This window comes from Thermobia domestica, chromosome 15 (genome assembly GCF_964235325.1).
Source record: "Thermobia domestica chromosome 15, izTheDome1.hap1.1, whole genome shotgun sequence".
Lineage (NCBI taxonomy): Eukaryota > Metazoa > Arthropoda > Insecta > Zygentoma > Lepismatidae > Thermobia > Thermobia domestica.
The window spans coordinates 179,726,302-179,749,798 of NC_137468.1; positions in this window are offsets into that span (position 1 = coordinate 179,726,302).

Sequence of the window (23,497 nt, forward strand, 5' to 3'; positions counted from 1 at the left end):
ATGGCAGTTCTATTTTGAAGAGAATGATGGGCGAAATATGACTCTAGGGTAATTAGAGACGTCTCAGGATTTTTTTTTTACCTGAGATCATGATCTTTTGCGGTAATCTGGGGCATTGTGGGAATTCTTGATAAAATTTCTCCCGCCCTTAGTATTCAAGATAGATACTTGACATTTTTCACACACATTTCATATACCAAGTACTATTTATCAGATTTTTTTGAGTTCTCTACGTTTACACAGGGCCGCTCCAGAGGGGCCCAAAATGTGAGAAAAAATTCCCTCCGAAAAATTTCCTTTGACATCAATTTTCCCTCTTCTGGTTTACGATATGGGTATGCAAGTGATACTACTTGAAAGCCAGCTTTATTCTGAAGAGAATGAGGTATGAACCATGATCCTGGGATAAATAGTGACGATGCAGTAGCTGCTTGACTGAAAGTCTAAAAAATACCCCAAAAACCCAGGATCCCGAAAGGGCTAGAAATGAATAAAACATATTTTTATTATAATACAGAATAACAACAATGACAGAAATAGCAACAATGGCCATTTTGTGAAAGCATAGAGCTATACCTTCAAGTTATCGAGGTCTCATGAAGAGAAATTCGAATTATAGAGGTAAACTTCGACTTGTAGAGATTTCCAGATAAGAAAGTTCGAGTTACCGAGGTCTTGAAATATGATTATGAGAGAAACCTAAAAGCATAAAAAAACGCATAAAAAGCATAATAGCAATTTACACATATGTTTAGTACCTTAAACATGGTTGTGGTTGTCTAAGGGTCCAGAAGAAACTAATTTTAAAAGCACAACAAAGAATAATTTTAGAAAATAAAACATAAAGCATAATTTAAAATATATAGCACGATTCTTGAAAAATTCTGTTTAACTGCAAGTTTAACATGCTGTATTAATACTTTTTAAAACCAATATTTACAACGCAAAATCATTGAGAACATAACAATGCAACAATGGAAAGCTTATTTTTATTTCTGTAAACTTTTCGGTGTAATCCTTTGATGTAGAGAAATTAAAAAAAGGAAAAGAAGAGAAAAAAGTAAAAGAAGAAGAGAACTTTCTGCCAACAATGAATAGTATATAAGAATTATGTGTACACACTGTATTGTTGTGTGTACCTCTTGAACGTGAGCACTTTCTGCACATTTTGGTGACATCTTTTACTTTCCCTTTTTGTATATACGCACCTCTAAGGTGCACACAAATAAGGAAAACTGACTCTAGCAAATATCTTTTTACAGTGCATTAAGTAGAACGTTCATTAAATATGAAAGAAATTGGTTGCATAGAATATTAATAAATAGAGTAAATATTATACATTATACACAATTAATGTAAAGCAATGATTGAAATTAACAATAAAGCATAATAAATCATAATTTGAAAAAAAAATAAACCATAATTAAACAAAAAAAAGCATGATGTGGGTTGCTCTAATGATTATGAATCCCTTAAAATTCGACTTGTCAAAATTGTATTTTTTAAACAATCGACTTACAGGAGCTATTTTAACATCGAGTGCTCTAGAGAGTTCAGTAGAATATGTGAAAAGTTCTAGTTATGGAATTCGAGCTATCATCGTCCAGATATATATATATATATATATATATATATATATATATATATATATATATAGCTTATGTATAGTGTGATATGCATAAATGACTACCGGTATTCACTTCAGTAAAGTGTCCCTTACCTCTTTGAAATGAATTTATACTTATATAACCTTTATATTGCTTAAACTAATTTTGCAAAAGTCTACATTATTATCGCTTAATGAAAAATATCAGTGTCGAGAGGTAAAAGAGGTAGAAGTCCATATACGTCATCAAGCTAAAAATAATAGTTATAACAAGAGTGAGTGTAAATCCTAATATTTTTTTTGTTCAGAATATAAAAATAGAACCCCCATTCTCTGTTAGCGTGTTTGCTCCTGTATGATAACCCTGATACCTAAATGTTAATCTTTTTCATGTCCATGCCTGAAAATATGTCTGCACATGAAATAAGTTGTACGTTTCTGTAGACATTGAGAAAGCAACTGATAAAGATTTAAAGTGTTCAACTGTATTTGTGTTTAGTACACGGTATTTGTTGTAGACCAATACACAAAAGCTATACAGGGTGGAGCAAAAGCCTGGATACACCCCTATAAAAGTGAAAAGGTGTGAGGAATCATAATGTCGTTTGGTTTAGGGTGTATATAGGTGGGGGCGCAAGTTCTAAGGGCTATGGTGTCAGTGGTGGCCATCTTGAAATCCACATCTTGGATTTGGGTTACGTTTTTAAACGGAAGGGGGTGATGTTGCATATTAGTTTACACTGCCTTTATTGGGAGGAATGCACCTGTGCAATCTGTTTTGCGATATCTTTATTTTTGTATGAGTTATGACATATTAAATTTTGGAACACTTGTCCGATTCAGCATTACAACATATGCTCAATATGACCTCTATTGAGCTGGATACAAAACCGGAGTCTTTTTCTGCCAGTTCTGTTGAACAGGTCGCAAGGTCTGTGGGTCAACAGAGGCATACGCCTCCTCATACGCCTCATTTCAAATAACCCCCAGAGGTGTGAGACCAGGGGAATGTGGTGGCCGTTTCATAGAACCTCACCTCCCTATTCAGTGACCTGGAAACTGTTAATCTACAAACTGTGATGTTAGGAGAAAGTTGGAATTTATCCTGCTGATTCAACAACGTTGTAAACACATAATCACGCAGCATGTTAAAAAACCTTTTCCCCTGCAAGGTTCCATCAATAAACACTGGACCCACGATTCTTGTGTCCCAAATCCCACTTCAAACAATCAGTTTTCCACCACAGCACCTTTCCTGGGATTCATTCACGACGAGTTTGTATCTGACCAGTAATGTTGATTTTGTTTGTTTACCTCACCCTGCATATAAAAGTTAGCTTCTTTACTGAACCACACATGTCGCATGATGTTTGGACTACCGTTGGAATGATACAGAGCCCATTCTGCAAACTGTAACCGCCGATGAGGGTCATACCCGAGAGAAGATGTTACAATTTAAATTGTGCAGGTGCCATTGGTGTGTGTGAAACAAAGGCAGGATTTAGCGCTGGATGACAGCGAATTTTTCTGATAACCGGGGCTTACTGCGATGTGGACTTTTCACAACCGATTCCACAATTGCTGTTGCAGTCTCCTCGTTGGTGTCTGTTTTTTAACATCCACTGCACGAAACCTGTTGCACGAAATTTGTCGAATGACTTGGACACTGTCATATGTGAAAAGTCGTTTCTGGCAGAATCTCGGCATTGAAATCAGCAGCAATCACTCTGGTACTTCTTCCACCACTCACTAACCCAATTTCAATGCATTCCTTCTGGGTAAGTTTCCTTGTGGATACGTACGGTACACTTATAACAATAAAAAACTGCAATTTTAAATATTAACAGGTCAAACCTTCTACACAAATAACGATATCACAAAGCAGATTGCACAGGTGTCTTCCTCAGAAAACGGCAATGTAAAATGATATGCGATATTATTGCAACATTGGCATCAGTGCTGGATAACTTGGTTTTTTGTGCTACGGAATTCTGACTTAAATTAAATGTAATGTGTTAACTGTAGCGATGTGTAGTAGTTACAAATGACTATCAATATACAGTAGTGACGTCGGTGAGCATATTGTATCAGAAAGTACATGATACGGCAGTATATAACATAATTATAAGTTGCTTTGATTCTTTGTTTACATTGCTGAACAGAGTAGCCATATCAATAAGCCCTGATTTCTGGAGTCGATCAGTGATTCGAGATTTTGATTGTTGTCGTGAGTGTCTGTTGGAATGTACGAAACCGGTACACAGACAGGACATATCAGCTAAATTACAGTGCATGGACTGTCATAATTGGATGCATTCTAGGTGTGTGAAATTGAACTAAGCATATTCTGAGTTTATTAAATATCAAAACAAACACTGGCGCTGCCCGAACTGTTCAAAGAAACGCCGAAGTAGTATGCAGGAGTCAGAAATATCACCTGAGTCTGTCCCATCTATGCGAATGTTTATAAACTGCTGTTCGATATGAAAGAAGAAGTCAGTAATATAAGAAAGTCTTCTCGTGAAATGGAGCGCGATTTAGACAAGTTCTTAGATACCTGTCACGAAAAGTTGGACAGCAATCAAACGCTGCTTACTAATCAACAACAATTAATTGAAAAAGAATGGAGTACAGAAATAAACTGTCATTCTATTATCAAAATGTTAGGGGTCTCAGGACTAATACCCAGCTCTTTTTCAAACACATATTAAGTAGTATCTATGATATTATAGCCTTAACAGAAACATTTTTGAATACTGATGTTAAGACTGTTGAATTATTCGATAACAGGTATAATATTTTTAGGAATGATAGAGACCTTACGTTATCACGTAAATCGGGAGGTGGGGGTCTACTTGTGGCGGTTGAGAAGTTATATAAAACTATTCATGCGGTAAAATGTAATGCACAAGATTGTGAATCGCTCACAATACATATCCGTGATGAAACTCAAAAGTTAACTATAAATGTTGTTTACATAACACCATCTTCCCAAATAAGTGAATATCAAAATTATTTTAATCATTTAGAACAGAACAATTGTTTAGTTGCTTCCGACATCTTTATACTCGGTGACTTTAATATAAAAGAAATTGGTAATTCAAATCATGATCTAGGAGGATAGAGAAAGTGTCAAAGACTCCAACAATTTATTTAGTATTTTAACATGACTTCATATAATACTATACAATATTATAACAAAAAATCTTAGATTTGGTTCTAGCAAATGTTACAGTGGAATTCGAGGAAGATGAGTCTCCCTTAGTACCTGAGGATGTTAATCATCCTAGTTTATCGATATCAGTACCGCCAGTCAAAAAATGCCCATAAGAAACACAAAGACAATATTATAATTATAAGAAAGCTGACTTTTTACAAATTATACTGTACACTGCGTAATTATGACTGGAAAGACCTATATGATTTCGATAGTGTCAACTTAGCATTAATCTTTCTATATGATTCTTTATATAAATGTTTTGATAATTGTATGTCAATATGTACGCAAGTTAGGAAGACTAGGTATCCAGTATGGTTTACCAGCCAAATAATTCAAACCATCAAAATTGAGAAAAAACGTGCTAAAAAACGCGAATTCTCTAGGTATTATGACGAAAGATTCAGAAACTTAAGGTCGGAATCAAAACAGCTTATACATTGAGTTTATGATGAATACATAGAACAACTCCTAATGAATGTCAATGATAATATAAAATGTTTTCGGTCATTTGTAAATACCAAACAACAACATAAGAAATCTAGTATACACTTTGAATAACGAGAACTTTTCCCAAGGCAATATTTCAGACGCTTTTGCAAAACATTTTTCTTCAGTTTACAGTCAAACAAACTTTAGTTATAAAATTGAAGATGTTCTTGAAGATTTTCCGAACATACACCACAAACTTGATATTTTGCATTTTAACTATGTTACTTCAGATGAGGTTAAAAGTGCTATTAAGCATCTCAAACCGAAACAATTTTGTGGAACAGATGGAACTCTTTCTTACATTATTAAAGCATGCGGAGAGGTTCTATCCGAACAAGTTTAATTTATTATTAATTTGTCATCGAAAACTAATATTTTTCCTCAAAAATGGAAAGAAAGAAAAATAACTCCAATATTGAAATCAGGTAATTCGAACGTTATGACAAGTTGTAGACCTACTTCAATAATTAATTCAATGTGTAAGTTATATGAACGCATACTATACGAAAAGTTGTTTGTTGTGAAAATTTCCATTTCTGCAAATCAACATGTTTTTTTCCTTAACAGATCAACAGTAACTAACTTGTTGGAATTCTTACAGGAGATTTACAACTGTTTTGAAAAAGGGGAACAAATGGATATAATTCTTTGGACTTTGCTAAGGCTTTTGACAAAATAGATCGTGAAATATTAATCAAGAAACTTATGACATTGGGATTATCCAAAAATTTAATTATGTTGTTTCTATCTTATTTACATAATAGAAATCAATATGTAGAGTTTCAACACGAAATTTGTCATCAGTTTTTAAATTCATCTGGTGTTCCGCAAGGTTCCAATCTAGATCTTTGTTGTTGTTAATTCTAATCAATTATTTGCCAGTGGTTGTAGAAAATTCCAATTGTTTGTTATTTGCCGATGATGTAAGGATTTATAAATCAGTTACAGTTGAAGAAGATAGCAAAATTTTACAAGACTTGAATAAAATCATAGATTGGAGTGGCTTAAATAAACTACAACTGAACGTAAATAATTGTAAGAGTGTAACCTTTAATAGAAAAAAAAACAAATTACTTAAATATGTATACAAAATTAATAATATCCAAATAGAGAATGTTACATTGATTAGAGATCTCGGTGTAATTTTTGATTATCAATTAACATTTGGTAATCATGTAGTTAGTGTTATAGACTCAGCAAATAGAGCCTTAGGTTTTGTTACCAGAAACAGAAAAATATTTTCACAACCGGAAAGGTTGGAAAAGTTAAACTTCTCTATGAAATACTGAATAATGAACATGTATTATCTATCATATATGTTAAAAAAATAAATATATATATTATTGTTCTTGTGGCTGGATGGCACATTCTTTCTTTATATTTTTTAGTTTTTTCCTTTTATTTTCCCTTTCTTTCCATGTTTTATTTTCTTGTTTGTAAGGCCACATTACCATCAATTATGTATGTCAGGAAGGTATGTTATAGGTATATGCCTGTGTACTTTCATATAAATAAATAAATAAATAAATAAATGATCCCCTTCCCATTTGAAAAACGTAACCCAAATCCAAGACGGTGGAATTGAAGATGGTCGCCGCTGTCGAGATAGCTCTTATAAGTTGCATCCTCACCTATAGAGACGCCATTAAAACGACATTATGATTAATCAAACCGTTCGATTTTTATAGGGTGTATCCAGACTTTTCATTCACCCTGTACATTTAAAATAAAGGAAAACAGCTAACGTTCCAAGAATTTGAATCTGTGATGTGGAAAAAATTACACTACATCACATATATTCTTAATTAAAATTGGATGTGAAGCAGGGTTTTAACTATCAGTGTAAAGCTCACTTGTAGAATTCACTTAGGAAACTGCCATCTGCTCCTGTATCTAAGGATGCTTCATATTTTCATCTTCGTCACTTCTGACACGGAGTCCAGCCTATTTCTCTTTTTAATTCAAACACACTTCGTTACAAAAAAGATGTAAGCTGCTTCGGGGACTTATTCGTCGTTTTCACGAGGCTGTTCTGCGTCACCACTTACCTTGTTGAAACATGTAACCTTTTCCCACCTGTGACGATCTTACGTCCAGAGGACAGTTTACCTCTAACAACTTTATGTCTTTGTTCTAGTTCACATCTACATGTGTATGTTCTTCTGGGGAATAGTTCACCCTCTTACGGAAAAGGTATCACAACCTGAGGAGGAATTGCATAATACGTTGATGTGGAAGTAGATTGCTGAGATTGTATGAACTGCAAAGAGAGTAGAGGGGTCTGGTTTATTGTGCTGGAGTGGCTGCATTCACTCTGAGTTGGAATAGTTGGTCCGATTCGGCGACTGATTCGGGTAGTTGGTCTGGAGAAAAAAAAGTACTGCTAATAATGATAATAAGTTAGTCTTAACTTGCAACTAACTGGAAACAAACAACGAACAATTCATATCACGAAGAAGGATGAGCAAAATTATTTATTCTAGTTCTAACTTCAATTGTTGTCCTGATTTTTGTGTCTTAAATGTCCTGTAATACCAAGTGTTACCCGATTTTACCCCCCCGTGATATTACTGAATAAACATGGGAGTTTACAAATTAGATTGGAAGTGTCAGTAACTCCTGTTTATGCTAAATTGTATCTCTGAAACCAATGCACATTAATGTGTATTTACCTAGGCTATGTGTGTCACTAAGAATTTTTCCGATGATATTAGAAATGTAGCAATAAAGAAAAGTCAAGACTAAAAGCTCAAAACATCTCCAAACACAAAATACTCCTTCTTCCTTTCTACAACTAAGCTTCTGTTGCTCGAAATGACCGTCGAATCTAGTCGTGTTACACTCCGGTAGATAGTAGCAGTTGTCTCGGAAATAACAGGGTTTCCGATTTGAATCACCTACCAGGTATTGTACAACTTTCCCAATGCCTTCGTCAAGATTCTCATTAAGATACTAGCAAGAGGCCAGTACGCAATATGGTTAATGGGACATAGTCGCCGATAATTTTGTTAAAAGTATGTTCGATTTTGAGGCACAAATTACAATTTTTCCTCAAACTATAGATCCTGTCTGATCATTTACTTCTCCAATTCTAATGTGGATGTAACACTGTATGTTATCATATTTGAATAGTCTCCCCACTCTTTTCCCAGTGTCGTCCGTTACGAAATTACAAGACCCAGATTAAACCACTGACTCGATACTAGACGTAAGCGCTCTATTAAGGGACCATCGTTACTCCCTATTGCTTCGCTGTTAGTAGGCTGCGAATATTTAGGCACTATAAACAGGCAGCACGGACACAATAAGAGTATATTTCTGATTTGCATGCCTCGAAGGTATTGGCAATCACGAGATATGCAAGAAAAATATGGTTTATCAGGTAGCCTTCTCCGTAATTTCCTTGTCAAACTCGGGGAGTTTCTTGGTTTGGAACCCGTCACTGAAAGTTGTGAATTTCTTAATTTCTCAATCTCCATTTGTTAAGGTTTTTCTCTCACTGTGCATCTGATGCTTCAAAAGATGGAAAAGAAGAGTTCTCCACCTTAATTCGACAACAGCGGGTCTGATGCTTACAGTTTTTACTGAGAACTTATGACACGCATTATGCTTCAGAAAGTCACAATTTTTCTTAGAATATTGATATTGTCCTATGATTTGTTTCTCCAATTTTAAGCTTTGATATGTGAATATATCCCTCTCTGTCCTCATATTTGAACATATCTCTCTCTGAATGTCGTCCATCACGAATTCACATGGTCTGAGACTCTTGAAAGCAGTTGTAAGCCCCTTCCAATGGCCACCGTGAATCTCTATATGTTTGTTTTAGTAGGTTGCAGATGCCTAGGCACTTCAAACAAGAAACTTAGAAATAGAAGTCATTAAAGCAGTCGCTTTCGCTCTGGAAATTCGATTTCCAAGATGCTTCTCAAGATGCGCGATCAATCACAGGAAAAGTGTATGAGATTCTGCAGACGGTTGAGGAAAAACGTCCTGTAAACAACCATGACATTGCTCAAATTATATAAAATCCCATCTCCAGTGTTAAATTATTCGGACGAAGCTCACAAAGAACGGACATGAACGTGTCATCCGGATATTCGAATCAAACCTAGTCCATTCGATAAACATAACAATGATGCGTTCATGCACAAACAATAAGGTGCCATTGCAAGACATATTTTTCATTTGGATAATTTATAGATTAACTGAATAATTATCTTTCTTATAACAGAGAATTGTTTTCTCTTGGTTGGTTTCTCTTGGAATCAATAAGTGTAAAGAAACGACCACTAGAGGGTTTCGCCCTCTCTCTTGGCCAGGGGTGTATGAGAATCAATTATTCTTTATTAAACTCAAAGCTGGTCAAGGAGCTGGGAAACTAACATTGTTGTTTTACACTAACAAAAAAATTAAAAAATGAAGTTATTAATCAACAATAACATTGTATATAACAACAATAACATTGTATATAACAACAATAACAACAATAATGTATCAATAATAACACACTAGTAATGAAAGGTGCACATAGAAAAAGATAACGAACAGGTACGGGAAAGAACTCTGAAACTAATGAATTACGAAGAAAATGCAACAATGAATAAAAGATGATGAGTCAGGTGCTCGTAATGCCACAACACAACATATATATGTTAGTACAAACAAATGTAGATTAATCTTCTGTCCTGGGGCGTCTCAGAACTGATGAGAAACATGGGATAAGCCCAGGTTAGTGTTGTAGAGAGACAAGTGCTATGATGAAAAAAAAGAAGATGTTGGCGGATGAGTTGGTGACGGAAGAAGGTGGCATGGTGATGACCTGCTGGAAGAGTGCGGATGTATATGGAAAGCAAAACTCTGAGAGGTGTATAGCAGTACTTAGATTGAGATTCTTGTTGTAAATCAGTAAATATGGTGTCAAGAAAGATATCCTTACGATCATGGGGAGTGGTAGTTATGAACTTATGACGCAATTGAGCTATGTGGTGAACAAGCGGAGGAAAGGTAATTTTATCATACAAGTCAGTATTATGATACGGAAGTTTGATTCTAAATACAAGACAAATGGCATGTCTCTCTAGAATTTAAAGTCTATCGTAAAATTTCGGAGGCGCTGAACACCAGGCTATGTGTCCAAATGAAAGTATACTCGGCGTAAATGCTTTGTATGTTTTAACCAATAATTTTGAATTTAAACCCCAGGTCTGGCCAACCAGACGACGAAGAAGTTGTAAGCGGTTCTTTGCTTTGATAACAAGTTTCTGAAATTGGGGTGTCTATCGCAACTTATCGTCAAAAATGATTCCTAACTGTTACAGTTTTAGGTGGTTGAAGAAAGTGATCTCCCACACGTATCTGTAGTAAATTTGGATTTCGTCTAACTTTGCTGCGGCATTTAGGATGTAAAATAACAAGTGTTTGTGTTTTGTCTTCATTAACTGAAAGTTTCCATTTACTACACCAATTCAGAAAGCTAGTAATTGTAGTCTGTAAGTTTGCATTAATCTGCTGTATCGTGTTTCCCAGTGTAAGAAAAGCTGTATCATCAGCATATTGAGAGATATAAGTGTTCGGCGATTTAGACGGTAAATCGGAAGCATAGAGTAGGTATGAAAGAGGAGATAGACTAGAGCCTTGTGACACTCCTCGGTATGGCAAGATTGGATGTGATAATGAGTGGTTTATGCTGAGATAGGTTGAGTATAAAAGAGAATATGACTCGGAGAACTGTAACAGGAAGACCCAGTTTAAGAAGTTTATAAAATAATCCATAATGCCAAATCCGATCAAAAGCGTCCTCCAAATCCATTAAAACGAGACAGAACGGAAGAGACTTATTATAGTCGGTGGTAATAATGGTAGTTAGACAAAGTAGTTGATCATTTATGCTATAATGAGGTCGAAATCAAGTATGATGGAGATATAGAAGTTAAAGATACATAAAAATGGATGTAAACGAGTTAAGAGTATTTTTTCAAAGACTTTACCCAACCATGAAGTTAACTGGAATATACGATAGGACTGTACAGAATGCGGTCGTTTGCTGGGTTTCAGAAATATAGGGACTTTAGATACCGTCCAATCGAGAGGATAGAAACCAGTTCGAAGGATAAATGTATATATAGAAGCTAGAAATATGAAAAAATTGAGCGAACATTCCTTAAGTAATCTGTAAGTTATTTGGTCAAAGCCTGGGGCAGTACTACATTTACGCTTGATGATGGACAGTATGTCCGCGTGGTGATTTCACGAGTGAAAGGATTATCAGCTTTTAAAAGTGTGCTGGATGGAAGATTGAAGTAATTAGAAACTCGAGTACTGAGTTGATGTGTGCAAGGCGGAGCCGTAAATACTAACTTAAGATGTGTGGCTAAAGCGTCTGCTTTATCTTGGTCTGTATCTAGAGGTTGATTATCCTGTATGACAGGATAAGATGAATTAACTGTCTGTCCAGTTGGAAGATGATTTTTTTTTCAATATTTCGTGGGATGTATCTCTGTATTCAATTGATTGCATGCTTTGCTCCAGGTAAGCCGTTTATGAGCAACAGTATAGTTATGAATTGTCTTTTGCCATCTTCTTGCTTGAGACAAATACTCTGGATTTTCTGTTTATTCGTATTTTCGAAAGTAAGTGCGAGACGTTTTGACGAGAGCCAAGTACTGCAGAGGTAGCACAGTTTGGTATGTTTTGTCTTGATATATAGGTATGTTTTTGTTAGCGCTATTGGTGATACCTGTGCTAATGCTATGGACTGTATTATTAAGGTCGGTCTCTGATGTCGGTGGTACAAAGGAGGAAAGAGCAACATCTATATCAGTACGAAACTGATCCCATTTCGCCTTGTCGTATAACATGATAGTTCTCATAGTTGATTCAGACAGTTGTCGTCGCTCATGGTTGATAATGACTTTCACCGGAAGATGGTCACTCCCGATACAAACTAGTACATGTATATTATATTTATCGACCATAGAGAAAGTGCTAATAACAACATCGGGTGTAGTCTGACTGCCCTGTCGTGTATGTTTAGGCAATTGATGTACATGCCCATGTAAATTAAGAGTTATACATAGCACGTCCAGAAAGTAAGTCCCGTTTCAATTTATCTCCACTGCAGTGCTGCGATCGCAGTTCCGTACATGCGCGGTAGACGCTCTGTATCAAGGAGAAGAAACGTGCGCCATTTGGAGATCGCTGTCAGTCACGTACGTTTTGTTGTGCTTGTTTACAATGTCGGTGTTGATTGAAATTCCCGCCGCTTGTGAAATCAGAGCGGTGATTCTGAATGCGAGGAAACTGAAACCAAGTGAAATTTATCGGCAAGTTTGCGATGTTTACTCGCTCTCGGTATGGAATATGGTATGCTAGGTGGTCGACACTTCAACAATGATGACGAGCTGAAAGAAACTGTTTCCAACTGGTTGAAGACACAGGCGGCAAACTTCTATGAAGAAGGTATACAAAACCTTGTGCCACGCTATGACAAATGCCTGCAAAATTTCGGCAGTCATGTGGAAAAGTAGTTTAAGAGTTGTAGAATTTTGTGCAATAAATAATTTTTCTGTATCTGTACACAATTTAATTTTGTTAACAAACGGAACTTACTTTCTGGACGTGCCTAGTATGATCGAAAAACTGAACTTTATCACGGGCAGAGCGACAGTGATTATTATGGTCGGCTAGTATGACAAGATGTTTAAAGTGGGAAACAAATATGTGAAGGCGGCAAGAGGAATTATATGACCAGGTCGTACGTATATTGTAGCTACTGTTAATATAAGGTGAGGAAAGTAAACTGCTGTTACTAGGTCTTCCTGTAACTGCATATGCTGCGGAACAGAGTTGCATCTATAAGTGAGTTTATTACGAACTCCAATTACAGCGCTACGTTGGGCTTGTGCTTTATTGTCTGCATAATCGCAGCAAAGAAATTGATAACGAGGAAATCGAGCATAACTAGCAGATTTAAGTGCAGTCTGATTTAGTACAAATAAATCGATATTTTCCTCAAGCAGTAACTGCTCAAATAGTATTCGGTGGTGCGCTAAAGAGCAAATGTTCAGAAAAATAAGTGTAAGAGACATATTCAGACACAACATTACGAAGTTAAACTGCAGTGTCTCGGGGAGCAATATGGAAATGAACGTACGGTCCAGAATATGTAACAAAGAGGTTAACTTGAAATATGTCGGAGGCTGCTGTAAGAACATGATCTACTATAAGTTTACGTTGGAATAGGAAAATATTTTGTAATATGAGCGTTATGTAGCCGAGGAAGTTTTCCACAACAAGAGGAGAGGTGATAGACTGTGACAAAGACACGTTAGAATGTATGGTACGAAGCGATACCGTCATCTCCGGGTGGTCAGGAGTTGGAGTCGGTTTGCCTTTACATTTGTAACTATACGTTGGGTGCTTGTCGCTGGAACAGGTCGATCATAGAGGTGGTTTTCTTTATTAGGATGCTCTTTAGTATCATGGTTGCCAGCAGAGTGGCCGCATTTTACGACATATGGACACTTAGCCGTTATATGTTGGTTGTACACCTCGCAACTTTGACATCTAATTGGAAGAGGGAGGCTTGTTCGGGATGGTTCCACCCTATGGCGTTTCTTAAATATGTATGCGCAATCTTGTAACAAGGCATTGATGGATTATTGAGAAGTGGTCAAAACTCTCACCATATACGTTGGGCCATTATTATTTCTGATAAGAATGCATTTTGTCATTTCAATTCCCTCTGCTTTTACCTCCTCAAGCACCTCATCATCAGTTATTTCAGGTAAAAGTCCACGAATAGCTACGGGCATCATTGGTGTTCTCGAGGGTGGAGGAGTTTGCTAGATTGTGTTAGGAAGCTTAGACAGTTATGTAGCTTTGCCAAAGATCTCATAACTGTTCTTATTACGAAGAGTAATGCTAAAATTTTCGTCCTGAGATTTCATAATAACTCCGCACATGGTGAAAACTATCTGCTAGATACTGACTGGCCCTTAGAAGACACTTGATAATCTGATTAAAGATATGGCGGGTGTTACTGTACTTTGGGTCGAAGTTAATAAGAAGAGAAGAATGCAATTTAGGACGAGCAAGGTTAGTTGCTTATGGCTGTTGTAATCGAACAGTACAGTAGATGTCCTAGGATCCCCGGTGTCCGTATGCTTTGGTTCCGATTCTTCCTGCTTGCGAATGTAGGTAGGCGAGCGAGATTTGGAACACTCATCAGCCGACCTAAACTACCCTCCAAGAGCTGACGGATACGTCGATTGGTTCGAGGATCGCTCTTGGCATCAGCCACTGGTTTAGGTTGTGAGGCCTTGAACTAATCCCGGTAGCTTACGCATGGTGCGATAAAAAATATGCACCACATAAGGTGAGCTAAAGAGTACGCCGTTCAGATAGTGCTGTAGGTAGCCCATGCAAAGCTACAAAAGAGTTAGTCAAAGTGTGAACACAAATAATGACCTTCAAAATTTAAGATAAACCCTTCGGAAGATGAACATCCATTGTCAATCTCCTGAGTAGAGTATCTGCACTGATCTCAGAAGTACGTTTGCAATATTTGATCAATGCATAGTACAGTAACTAACTAAAAGAGGAGTTAGGTTCGTTGTAAGTATATAATGTAACGGATGTTGATTTGTTCACAAATAAAATGAAAAAATATCAATCTATGACCTGCAAAATAATTTCTATACGAGATTGTATGGGACATTATAGAATTTAATTTGTTATAGAATTTAATTTGTAGTTAAAATAAATGTCAATTATATGGACTAAATTTGTAACTAATTTTCTTTCCTCATACCTATATCAGCGTAATTGGTGAATTGCTAGTAGTTCTAGGGTGGTAGGAACAAAATTATACAAAATTCTGAATAAGCGAACTCAATAACGTGTAGTACAGGTGAAATTTTCAAAACAATACCGATGCGGACTAGTGTTATTAGCGAATTACAAATTATTTCATATAGAGGTGAGTTACACTCATGGGTAAAGATGCACTTTAGGAGGTCTTAACCGTCATATGACGTATATTGTGAAAACATATTCCGTATATTGTGAAAACATATTCCGTATAAACGACGGTGGAGGATCTAGCTCGGGGACAAGGGGGCCTAAGCCAACAGTTGTTTAGTGAAACATAGTTTAAGGTTTCATTTATAATTATTTGGAAGTTTATAGTAATCTCATGATATACTTGTCATAGTCTGGATTCTAGCTGGCATACCCCCAGTTTTCACTTTCTAGATTGGTGTCTAATAAACGACTGTCCAAATATTACGAACCAAAACGTCAAAGCTGACCACTAAAAAGCACAAATTGTATCGAACCGAGTCAGTATCGTAAAAAAATGAAATGAAATTGAGTTTAGTTTTACGTCCCACGGTTATGCCGGTTAGGCTAAAGGAGACGGTGATGATGAGAGATCAGTGAAATGGTGGAATGAAGAAAGTGGGAGGAAACGGGAGAACCCCGAGAAAACCCACACACACGGTGTTTGTCCACCACAAAGTTCACTTGGCGGGAGCAGGGTTAGAACCCAGGACCCCAAGCACCAGAGGTGAACGCTCTACCACTGAGCCTCCGCGGCCCCAGAGTCAGGATCGTCTCATGCTAGTGGGTATGGTAAGTAACGCGCCGTAAGGGAGAAGACGCATCATCATCGGTGTTTATACGGTTAAGCACACTGTATTCCTTATGTTATTAATATCTAATAATGTAACCAGATATTTTTACGTGTCAGGCAGCTTTCTCATTATGTATCATTACTTAATACACTGCATTGAGATACAAAGGTGGTTGAAAGTGTACACTTCGAATTAAGTTGCTTTTTCAATATTATTAGGGATATCAGCGGTAATATTCCCATATACTGAGATTATGAATATCTTCTTCATTATTTCCCCTGTAAATTTTACAAATGTATGGATATGTAATCTGGGATAACACATAGTATTCAGATGAAAAATATACTAATTCACCATCCTTAACTTTATTTCATTCCAATGCAATACTTAAATGGCATTTTGCTACGAATTTAAAAGGTCCCACTAATTAAGTTGCGTTACATTTATTATCAAATCACACAGCTTAACTTTTATTATTTGAATTATACAATCCTAATTTTCAATTTCACATCAGTAAGTAAATGTAATCCTGTTATCCATCTCCAAATGAAACTACAAATAAATAAATACTCATGACCCAAGAGATAGGCTTTACCTTTTGAGACCCCCCCCCCATCTTCAGATGGGAATGAAATGAAACTTTAAAAGTAAGTTAAGATCAGATGTTCTCCTATTTTTGACGGAGCATAAATTTGTAAAATCATATCACTTTATAGTAATCATATTGTATAAGTAACCAAAATATATTGAGATCGTATCTCTCACATGACTAATAGTGAAATATGGAATTCAAAGTATGCTCCTTGCCATCTAGTACTTCGTTGAGAAGACATGATGAAGTGAAGCCAATGCAAAGGCACTGTACAAAGTGGTTATAGACATTTCGCAAAGCTGTCCAACATGCAAGGCATGTTATTTTATGCCATATGAAGTGTTTTTCCACTAGCGACGTTTATGTATACAGCCTCTGTCGCTGACGTACCTGCTATCTAGGGACGCCCTACCGTCCTACCGCATCTTCTCCTCTGCTGCCCCTGCTCTGATTTGGTTAGACAGCATTCGTCCTTGTCAGTGGCCATCTAGCACAAGTTGGTTGGTGCTTTATGTTAGTTCGTGTTTTACAGTTAGCCGTCTTAAAATAAATCTGCGCTAAGTATGGGAATTTCTCTCTCCTAAGGAACTATTTATCAGATAATAAAAGTACACTTCGTAGCAAGAGAAGTTAATAGTTCCTAAATATAAGTGTGGCGCCCCAAAATAGAAAAGTAATAAAGTTTATTGTATAAATCGAATTTGTTAAAAGTATTGTGTTGAAAATATCTGAAATATTGTATCGCTGATCTTAAAGATTCTAGAAATATATCCTTCATACGTGGCTACGATGTAAGATGATATTATTATTATTATTATTATTATTATTATTATTATTATTATTATTATTATTATTATTATTATTATTATTATTATTATTATTATTATTATTATTACTAAACCGCCCATTTCTATTTTCCTTATATGTTTTTGAAGGGTTAGATTAGTTCTTACTAAAAATAAAACTTTGTTCTTCAATGCAAAAAAAATATTTCTGCATTGGCAAAAGATAGCAATGTCACATGCATACCACATAAAGGAGTTTGGTTGATGTAGTTTGATAATTTTTCAACTTAATGTTGAAACCAGAAGTGACTGCAGATTTTTGTCCTTCCCGGTTTTAGTAATGTAATAAAAGTGGAGATGGGATCGGGATCTAAACTTTTGGCGTTTTATTGTTTGCATCAAACAACCTTTGGCTACGTATTACCGTTTTCACTTTTTCGACATCAGATTTAAAACCTAAAAGTGTTTGATTTCTTCCAGTTCTGGTTTTAAGGGCAGCGGTGCCTCAGTTGTAGACTGTTCACTTATGGTGCGTGAGTTCCCTGGTTCAATCCCAGCTCGCTCCAAGTAGGCTTTGTGGTGACAAGCAAAATATGTTGTTTTCTCTCGTTTCTTTCCACTTTCTCCATTCCACCATTTCATTCATTTCTCATCATCACCGTCTCCTTTCGCATACACGACATAATCGTAGGACGTAAAATTCTAAGATTTCAATTCACTTCATTTTTTTCTAGTTTGGCTAGACATCTAAGAGAGAAAATGGGATAACTAATCTTCGAACACTAAATATATTTAAATAGGAAACACTTAACGCTTTTTCTTATCAGTTTGATCTATGTAAAAGAATATTGAAACCGGAACACGTTGTGGATTTGTTTTAGTTTATTTGTAATAGATTGTTAAGGATGCAGATGAAGTGTAATATTAATTGAGATACTTAATCGATACTAATTGTAATACTAATTGATATACTTAATTGTTTGGAGGAAACTGCTTCTCCTTTATCTATTTCCCTTTTTGCTATATAGTAGAAAACATTAAAACTAGAAATGGTTAATTTCTACCACATACGGTGAACGGCTCATCTCAACGAACACGAATCCTAATAGCAGACCCTGATTATGTTTAAGACTACGTTTATTTTTATGTTTAAACGAGTGCTGCAACTACATCCAGTAATATTAATCATAATGACAGAGACCTCATACCTCTTAACATAGTAAAGGACACTTACCACCTGTATCGACCCTAACTTCTCGTATGGTTAACAATTCGTTGCAGTAATTTGACAACCACTAACAGTTTTCTCAACAGCAGCCTTTAGAAACTACTTAAATGACTTATAGAATATAGTGAAGATTTCTAAAATTATGCCTAAATTTATAGCTTAACGTCCTAGCCTAAATGTTTATGTGTTGAAAATAATAATAAATTTGTAATAAATTATGTAAATGAGATATTTAATACAAAGTCCCCCTTTTAGCAGCTATTAGGGAAGATGTCTTCACAAATGCTAATAAGAACATTCTTCATGAAAATAAAATTAATACTTATTACCAAGTGCGCCGATCCTGGGGGGCCAGGGGGCTCGCCACCGCCAAAGCTCATGTGGGCACCCTCATTGCATTTGAGAGTATATAATATTTTGCATAATTTGAATACAATTTGTCTTAAAATCCTCATATATATGCCGTCTGCATCTCAATGGGCCCCACAAATTTACAGAGAAATCGGCGCCCTTGCTTATTACTCGTTTGAAAGTCAAATAGCACTGATTGTAAACCTGCCAGCTTATAATTTAGAAGATATATTTTACGTTAGGATTGTTACACATAAAAGTCTTATTGTTTACTGAATTACACTGATAAATTCATATGAAATAATTTCCAATATACACGTAAATTATTTAAGTATATGCTAAGGTAATATTGTCTAGTTATCATTTCAATTTTTATTCGCAGTAAGTTATAAATGAGCATCTTAAAAGAAAAAAAAGCTTGCAATGATTCTCCAGTGGAAACTGACCTGGATTAATTTCCAGCGTTTTCAGTAGCTATCGCTATAATCGATTTTAAGTGTTATATAGCTATCAAATATTAAATAAAATAATTTCGCATTTTCAAGTTGTGCTTAGAATTTTACACGTATAATTTGTGAAATACGCAAATGTTATTTTCTTTATATTGGATGTCAATTACATTCCAGGTCGAAAATTGGATAATAGTCTCGCATGCTTTTTCCACTTATTATAACATAGCATACATCACTACTTTAATATTGGCCAATACATAAATAGATATTTCTTGTAGTTCATATTATCAACATTTCACGTTTCAATATAGATAATGATTGTTTATGCGCATTGTCATCTCTTCTGGGCCTCTAAGCATACATTTATATCAATAGGAGTTAATAAAATTTAAGTATTCAAGGGAATTATTTTCAACACTAGCATAGAAGAAGCCTAAATAAATTAAAAATATATACTAAACTGTATTCCTTGCATCGATATTTATCCGTAGTGACTGCATATGAAAAAATTAATACTATACTACGAAAGAAAACGGGTTTGAAGAATGTTGTCATTACTATAAATTTGAGGTCATCGACCTCTGAGGAAGTGAAATATCCCATGTATGTGAAAACAGATATAAGAAAGGAGATAAGTACGTAGGGAGGAGAGCCAAAAGGAAGAATATTCATTCTTTGCCTGGAAATGTTTAAAGAACCCAATTCCAGCAGAATTTCTTCTGTTTGGAAAAGATTCATGCTAAAATAACAAAATAAGTTGAAAAAATGAATAAAGGACAATTTGCATGCATGATAATACTCGAAATGGCATTTCGTTTCATTTACAGGAACGTCAAGATAAAAAAACTAATATTAAATCAAGCTGCATTAGCAGTACATGAAAACTATCGAGTAGTGCCAACTTAACTCGTGAAATTTGCGCTAATAGTGCATACTTCCGTCGATAAAATTGCTATAATTATAAAGGTTCAGATCATCTTAACCTCATTGTTTCACAAAAACCAATTGACACGTTCACGTTAAATCCTAGTACAGCCACTTACGTATGTATCTCCCACGCTAAGTACTCTAATTCCATCACTTGGGGTCCAGGTCATTTGCAGGTGTGAGAGCGTTTAGACAAGTGCAACCCAACATACACGTACCTTTTCTCGGAACTGACAGCAGTTGGTAGACCTGATCCAGGTGTTAATTCGTTAAAATCGTTGCATGCAAGACTATACAAAATACTAATACTCGTATAAGACGACGTTCCTTATGAGTGTCATAATAACTTACTCGAGATTTCCTTCTTTAAGTCAAAATCAAGTTATACAGACCTTCGTCAATGAGGAAAATTTCACGAAACGATCAAGTTGAGACTACCTCATCGCTTTTAACTCCTCCCGATTTACATTACTACTATTCTTCCCGATCATAACCTCTAATTTCCAAAGAAGAAAAACCGGCAGTATTTACGCCGATTCCAAGAGTTTCAGTATTCGCGCGCTACCCTAGCCAAATGTTTGAAGTTGGTCATGTAAAATATACAGAAAAAATTGAGCAAGGGAATAGAACCTAACCAACCCCTGCCTGGCTTCTGACCCTTCATACTACTATTACTGCTATTATTATTATTATTATTATTATTATTATTATTATTATTATTATTATTATTATTATTATTATTATTACTTTTACTATGGATCCTTATAGTAAACTGCAAGCTTATTTTAATGAAAGAAGCGCTATGAAAATTTAAAAAAATCTTGGGCACGGTTTGAAACTATGGCGAAAACTATTTTCATTACTATAGTGTTGCCCTAGTACGCTGGGCTACGAGGGCCGATAGCAGTTGGCCTTTACCTCTATATGTAGGTCATGACTCCGGCTATCAGTTTTTTCTTAAATGGAAGATTTTGTTTACGTAATTGATTTTGAAATTCTGTTATTCCTTTATTGTTATTATTATTATTATTATTATTATTATTATTATTATTATTATTATTATTATTATTATTATTATTATTATTGCCAAGTCGAGACTTGGCAACATATTTCACATTTTATGAATTTTCAGAGCGGATTTCAAGGCTTTTTGTTGAATAATCAGAACACTTCACTTTAGGAGGTTTGCGAGAGGGAAATATTATCCGGTTGCTTTTCCTTTATTTACTTCCACGCTACATCAAGCCTCAACACTACATTTTACCTTCCTATATCTACGGGAAGTACCCTAAAGGATTTGATTATCAAAAGAGAGTAAGTGAATACGTGATCAGATTAATGGGCTTTGCGTATTTACATCATTTAAAATATCAGGTTGTAGGAAAAGTCATGACGTATTTCGAAAAAAAAAAGACAAATGCTGATTTGCGGATATAGTAGAGTTATTCGGATCATGCAATACTTATGTCATGATAACTAAGATGATAAGCGTTTTGCGTATTAATATTGCACTTTGTTTGGTTTTACAGATTTGATCAAAAATGGTGTGGATCAATAAAAACTTGACCCAGAAGCCACTGACCCACCATCTACCGTGCTCCACTCTGATAAATATTCCACACCGAACGTCACCCACTCTGACCCATTACCCACCATGACCTACTCCGACCCACCATCCATCATGAACAACTGATCCACCAAAACACATTCTCATCAACTCTGACACATGGTCCGTGGTGCCTTCTTTACCTACTAAAGAGTTTATACTTGTCTACGTTATCAAATTCTGACTAATCGGAGTTTGGATATCTACGGTCAATCGCTCAAGCACCGCTGTGTTATAATAACGATGAATCTGATCTTTACGATATAAAATGGTAAAGTATTCGTCATGGGCAAAATTACAAGGAATTTTAATTAAATTATCATCGTCTACTTACTTCCTTGTTGAATTATCAATACTTTTCAGAGGAAAAACGGATCTAATGTGAAAGTCCAAAATCAAGGTACTTAGACTAATATACAAAAGCTCACATTACAAATTTTATGTCTGATTTTCTCACAAAGATATAGGTTGATTGCCCTGTGCTCTAAGCGCTCCATATAATAAACAAACCTTAGAAATTATTACAAAGTGCATGGTAAACATATATAGATATATAATGCGAAGCACTGTATTTTTATTGAGTTGAGTTGATTTTCAGTTTAACTTCCGTTTCAGCAGCGAGGCTATATGAGACGTGGACCTACCCTCAACTCGTAAACGTCGTCAACACCTAGTGGATCACTTGCGGGTAAACGTCTATCGTCAATATAACGACGAGCGGAAGGATTCCCGCTAGTGTCCCACTGGCAGCAGGGTTTCGTCTAGACAAAAGAGATATCTCGAGTCGGGGTCTTGAATTTACCACTCGTACTTCCTTTTGGTCCGAGCTCCTTCGATTCGTAGGGGAAATCGCGAAGGGACCAACACGAAATTTCGACTTTTTTAGTGTTTGTAGACTCACCTTAATGTAAACACACTTATAGGCTTTTTAAAATATTTTGGAGGAGTAACTTTGTGGTTCATTGGCGTTTTGGGGCGTCTCTGCCAGTGGTGGGACACTGAAGGTATAATTTTCAAAACGGAAGAGGGACCGCCGCGGATCGTCGCTGCGAGGCCGTCAATTTTTGGCGAGATGTCGCTAGTTATTCATCGGTGGTCCACCGACACTTACAGCTTGGGGTGCGGAATAACGTGAATCCGAACCATATGAGCTCCCACTGGAAATAGAACCCGGCTGTATTTCTTCTTTTTCAAATTTTTTCTCAACTAATATCGATCGTTTTCGATTATATTTACCAGCTAACCCACTACATGTTTACCATATGTAGAATGTGCACCCCTTCCTATAAAGGAGAATGTTAAAAAGTGCTAGGAGACGTTCTGTTCATTTTCAATAAAGAGTTAATATACTGAGTTTCAGCTCCATAAATTTAGCGGCTTGTGAGATATTCACCTTTTTGCATATATTTGGATCCCCACTATCCCTTAGGATCTTATTATAATGAACATCACAATTTCGATTAAGGCCTAAGTATATACCTAAAGTAATTTCTTTGACTGCAATTTGAATGTGATGATTATTTACGCATAGTTACATTCAATTGTTTATATAATATTTTATATATTACAGTGATTCAAAAATGTATTGTTTCCAATAGTTAGCT